Below are 6,000 nucleotides of genomic sequence, written 5' to 3'. Positions count from 1 at the left end.
GCTATACAGCATTTTGTGGTTTTTCTCTGTTGCCAATATCTTCATCACAAGTGCTCAATTTAGGTCATGACCCACTAAACCAGTTTGAACCACAAAACCATAACCATAACTCATAAGCATCATTTTTTTAAATTTAAGATTTATACATAATCTGATAGATTACTTAAAATGTTTTCCAGTGATTTCTGATTTGTTATGATATAACAATGTTCCACAGAGAAACAAATATTAAAAAAATATCTGGAATCTTAGTGTTGAACAAAATCTAAATATTGAGAAAATTGCCTTCATACAGATGTTGTTAAAATTAAGTTCTTAGAAATGCATATTACTAATCAAAAATTACATATTGATATATTTACAGCAGGGGTAGGAAATTTCCCAAATGGAAAAAACCTATATGAGGATATATGCACATATATGAAACTTATTTGCAGTATATATGCACATATATGATAATACACTGCAAATGCTGCATATATGTGTATATATGCCACATATAGGCAAAATTGAGGTGAATATATGTGCATATACAGGCCATATAGGTCTCCTATTGCTTCTTTGTATCCACATATAAGCCTTATATGTACATAAAAGACATTTCTCCTATATAGCTCAAATCTCACTTTGGCAACTGTCATACATGATGCCTAGCTCATATTTACTATTATCATAGCAATAACTAAGAACTAACAAAAAAAAAAAAAAGCCAAAAAAATGTATGTATGTGCGAACACTTGAAATTGGTATCACATGTAATTGGCATGTTATGGAATTTAACTATGGCAAATAAGTGAGAGGAAATGGAAAGCTATGATGTCTACATGTTTTTCTGAAACTTTTACAAGGTCAATTCTTTCTAGAAGGAAATGTATAACAAAATGGTTTGTCGTTTTTATTTCTGTTCGGTTTGTTGTCTTATTTTTTTTTCTTGTACTATATTTTTATTTGATTGTTCTTAAGTAAATAAAAATGTTCATTTATTTTTATTTATGTTGTCTAGCAGCTATGAATTTGAATAATTTTAGTTATACATAGGTAAACATATAGGTGAACATATATGTGCATATATGAACACATGCATGCATATACAAACCTATATAGGTACATGTAAGCATGTATATATGTACACATATATGTACATATAATAGAGGAAAACGCCAATATTATATATGTCACATATATTAAAAACCTATATTAAAACAAATATGTTTATATTGTTTGTTTCCATGTGGGTAACCAAATGTCTTCATGGAACATGATCTTTACTTGATAATCTAACGATGTTTGGCATAAAATTAAAATGTATTATACAATGCATTGGCTATTCCTATATAGTGATATTTAAAGATGACATTTGATGACATTTTCACTTGTGTAAAACAAGTTTGTGTGTTAAGTTAGGTTTCTGCTGTGCGCCAGCTCAGACAAGTTGAAAAGAAAACATGCAGCTTGGTTTTTCCAAAGTTAAAATTTTCTTTATATATAACTTGCCATAACACATTCACCTCTTTCAGTAAACAGATGATGACAATGGTGCCTTTTATTTTTTTCCTTTGTACAAAGTATTTAAATATATAATCAGTGGTGTAGTCCTTGCTATACGCACGTATACTCAGTATGCCTACTTTTTTCCACGAGCTGTTTGGGTATTACCACTTCTGAGGATCAATAATTGTATATATCCTCGGTATACTCACTTATTTGTCTGATAAAACTTCCCTAATTTTAGTGTATTATTTTAAAATCTTACTTAATGTATATGTGTACATTTTTCTTTGTTTACCCCAAATGCAACTGTTCCTTATCTGCCCTAAAATGAAAATCCTAAAATCGCCCCTGTAAAACAGTATTCCCAGCTTGATCTCACGAGAAAACGTAAGTATTTTACGTTTTGACAGTTTAGTGGCTAATTCATACGAATTCGTAAGAGTTCAGTCGTACGAAATGGTACGATTTTAAAAAGGAGGCGTGGCACCTAACCCCGCCCCTAAACCCAAACGTCATTGGAGGATGAGCAAATCATACTAAATTGTACGAATTAGATCGTACGAATTCGTACGAATTAGCCACTTTAAAAAAAAGTTACGAATTGCCGTGAGATTGTGTTGGTATTTCACATTTGTCTTAATCGTGCCTACCGCTACAGGAAACGACACTATATATAACACTAAAAATGATGAGGCAAAGACTACTCATAAATCGTGTAACAATATGCGATTTAAAAGGGTAACTACTAGTATATAATAGCGACAACAGAAGACAGACTCCTAATAGTTTGGTTTAAAATAAGCATGCACGAATGTGACAATCAAAAATAATGGCTGATTGATTTTAAGCCCATCATTAATTCTGTTTATTTGTTTATTTACTTGAGTAAATGTTTGTAAAGGAACCTATTAAATGTAAAGTAATAAGCCAGTAAAGAAGGTAGGTTAATAAGCTGTCTTTCCATATATATATATATATATATATATATATATATATATATATATATATATATATATATATATAGCTAATAAATCAAAGAAACATTGACTTTCGTCATTTCTTTGCCTACTTTCATTTAAAATTTGGGTTGGGTGTAATAGTACACCACCTTTTTTTTAGGACTACACCACTGTATATAATGTGTGTTTGTTTCGTTTGGTTGCAGTTAGCAAACCCCAGCTTGAGTTCACTTGTGATTAGCAATCAGATCATCTTCGTCAAACACGCAGAGAGCTATGTTTATTGAGTTGTGTTGTTGGTTTCACTCAGAGACTGTGCAGCTGAGCATTTAATAAAAAAATAAAGCAGTGTTGCTATTCATATGTAAATGTTTGTTTAAATTCAGGGGCAGCATGGTGGCTCAGTGGTTAGCATTGTCACCTCACAGCAAGAAGGTCACTGGTTCGAGACCCAGCTGCGCCACTTGGCATCTCTGTGTGGAGTTTGTATGTTCTCCACGTGTTCGCATTGGTTTTCTTCTAGTGCTCTGTTTTCCCTCACAGTCCAAAGACATGCGCTATAGGTGAATTGAATGTTAACTTAATTGGCCGTAGTGTATGAGTGTGTGTGTAAATGTGAGAGTGTATGGGTGTTTCCTAGTACAGGCTTGCAGCTGGAAGGCCATCCGCTGCGTAAAACATATGCCGGAATAATTGGTGGTTCATTCTGCTCTGGCAACCTCTGAAATAGAGACTAAGCCAAAGGAAAATTAATGTTTGATTACATTTTTCATTGATAATGGTGAGCTGCAATGTCAAGGAATGATAAATGCAATAATTATACGTGTAAGAGACGGCCCAGCTCAATCTCACATTTTGCCATGACAATGTGTAATATGTCAGTCTTACAGACAAAAGTCAGCAGAAGCTCAAGGTTTTGGGTGGGCACTGTGTGTGTGCTGGACAGGTAAGTTATACCTCAAAAATAGATTGGTACCCCAAACATATATGATCCAGCAGCTCATTAGCATTTAAAGAGACATGAAGCAGCTTACTGAAGGGTTTTTGACAGAGTAAAAAGGGTGTTTATTAAGACTACCATTGAGATATTTAAAGTCTGCATAACCTTAAAGAGCCCATATTATACATGAAATAGGGTCATATTTAGGTTGTAAGGGTCTCCAACAACAGTCTAATATGCATGCAAGGTCAAAAAACACTTTGATGGTCTTATAACCTGCATTTATTTTTACCTAATTATCCCAACGACTCCCATATGAATCGTTCAGCGATTCATTTGTTCCCAACCCCCTCCTCAGCGCGAAGCTAATCTGCGCTGATTGGACCGATGACAGCCTGCTGCGATTGGTCGACAGTGACAGGCTTCAGCACGAGACAGAGTGAAATGCCCAGCTGGTAATCAACTATATAAAAGTAGTCACAGTGCACACGCGCTTCATAGTGTAAGGCTTTTTTCACACACACACACAACCCTCCTCAGAAGAACTGGGGAGATCGACGCGAGTCTCTCTCTCTCTCTCTCCCTCTCCCTCTCTCTCTCTCACACACACACACAACGCTCCTCAGAAGAACTAGGGAAAGCGACGCGAGTCTCTCTCTCTCTCTCTCTCTCTCTCACACACACACACACAACGCTCCTCAGAAAAACTAGGGAAAGCGACGCGAGTCTCTCTCTCTCTCACACACACACACACACAACGCTCCTCAGAAGAACTAGGGAAAGCGACGCGAGTCTCTCTCTCTCTCTCTCTCTCTCTCTCTCTCTCTCTCTCTCTCTCTCTCACACACACACACACACAACGCTCCTCAGAAGAACTAGGGAAAGTGACACAAGTCTCCTGTCTCCTAGCTTACGATCGATCGCCATAGCAACGACAAACGCCAGTGGAACGCGAGCTCACAAAAGCCTTTAACGTTAAATCCGTAAACAAAGCGGCACGCGTCGCGTTTTTAACGTGGCTTACATGTGATAAGAGAATATAAAGAGTAACCGCGTGTACTGTACCAGGTTAACAACTCATCTTTGGGTAGAGACTGTCAATATTATTCATCTGAGCACAGCGTGACTTCATTCGACCGGCGGTGTCTGTGTGTGTGTGTCTAGTGTTTTTTCTGTGTTAGTGGGCGGGGCCGCAGGTTTCAAATCTCCCTGGTTTGCGCGCGTAACTACTGGAGAGGCTTGTGTTTCGTGGCTGCGTCATCGCGAAACACCTAATGACTCGTTATCAAGGCGACTCGTTTGAAGCACTATGAGTCGACTCTTTTATAGATGAATCAATAGTTTTAAACACTGTACACTTACAGATTTAAGCCTTAGCTGGATATTTCACTTCACTTAGAGCTGTGTTACACACTACATGGAAGGGCATTTTCAAAAACCCATAATATGGGCTCTTTAAGCTGAGACCAGTTTTTTCATATTGTGATGCAGTTCTTAGAGAACAGAATATTAAATGAGAAAACAGTGGGCGTGGCTTGGTTTTTTCTACTGTGAGCTGATTGGATCTAGTAAAGTAGGTATTTCATTCAGAAAGATCGAGAAAAGGGTTTGGGGGGAGTTATTACAACCTAACAGACACCTGTCCTCCTCACTATTTCTGTTTGCTGTCATAGCATTGTTAAAACTGACAGTTGGAGGAATGTGTTTAAGTTAATTTGAGATTACAAGGGCAAACATTTATTCTTTCTCAATGACATGCACAGATGAATTGCTCACCACAACACTAGCAATGTGAGCTAACAAAATCAACATGGTTAGTTTGATTTCATGTGTACTTTAAGTAATAGACTTTTCATTAAGACCCTAAAGAGTCATATTAACTTATGTCACCTTTAAGACTTAAAGTTTTGTGGTCCAGGATCACATTTAACGAAGAGCTTTCTGAAACTATACCAACCATCTGATTCAACTTTTCACAATGCAATCGAGACAGAGCTAGACAACAACACATGTTCTAATTGGCCTGAGTCATTTAATAGACATCTACTCTACATTACCGGTCTTGGAAAATACTTTCTTACCCAAGTGACTTCATTGTGTAAGAGGATTTTTACAAAAACAGGTAGATCAAGAACGTAAGTACGGGATGTTCAACTTCCACTATTCCTCATACATTCCCACAGGGAATCATGCTCACACTCATCCTCTAAGTACTGTAGTGGAGTTTAAGATTTCTTTAGATTGCTTTCCAAATAAACAAAATCTTGCCCAACGATATTGACCAATGTCCGGTACAGACGTCCTATGTTACAATCCAGAGTGACGTTCGTGTATATAAATCTGCAGCCTTTATGGGATGAGTTGTGCTCTGGCTGATATGCTAGAGGCATGCTTGGGTAATACACTAAAATAAAAAGATTTATTGGATTTACTACATTTTTTTTTGCGTTACTACAATTTATTTGGGCTGAATTTAAACAAATTAAGTTGAGCATTACTAAATATAATGTTTGTTTAAATTCAGCCCATATGAATCCTTTTTTTCAGTGTATGGAAAGATTTGATCGGCGCAGAGTTGCTCTGATGAATAGCTTTGGCCGAATTCTGATA

This window comes from Danio aesculapii, chromosome 16, assembly GCF_903798145.1.
Source record: "Danio aesculapii chromosome 16, fDanAes4.1, whole genome shotgun sequence".
NCBI classification, from domain to species: Eukaryota; Metazoa; Chordata; class Actinopteri; order Cypriniformes; family Danionidae; genus Danio; species Danio aesculapii.
Note: the sequence above shows the minus strand (reverse complement) of the source record.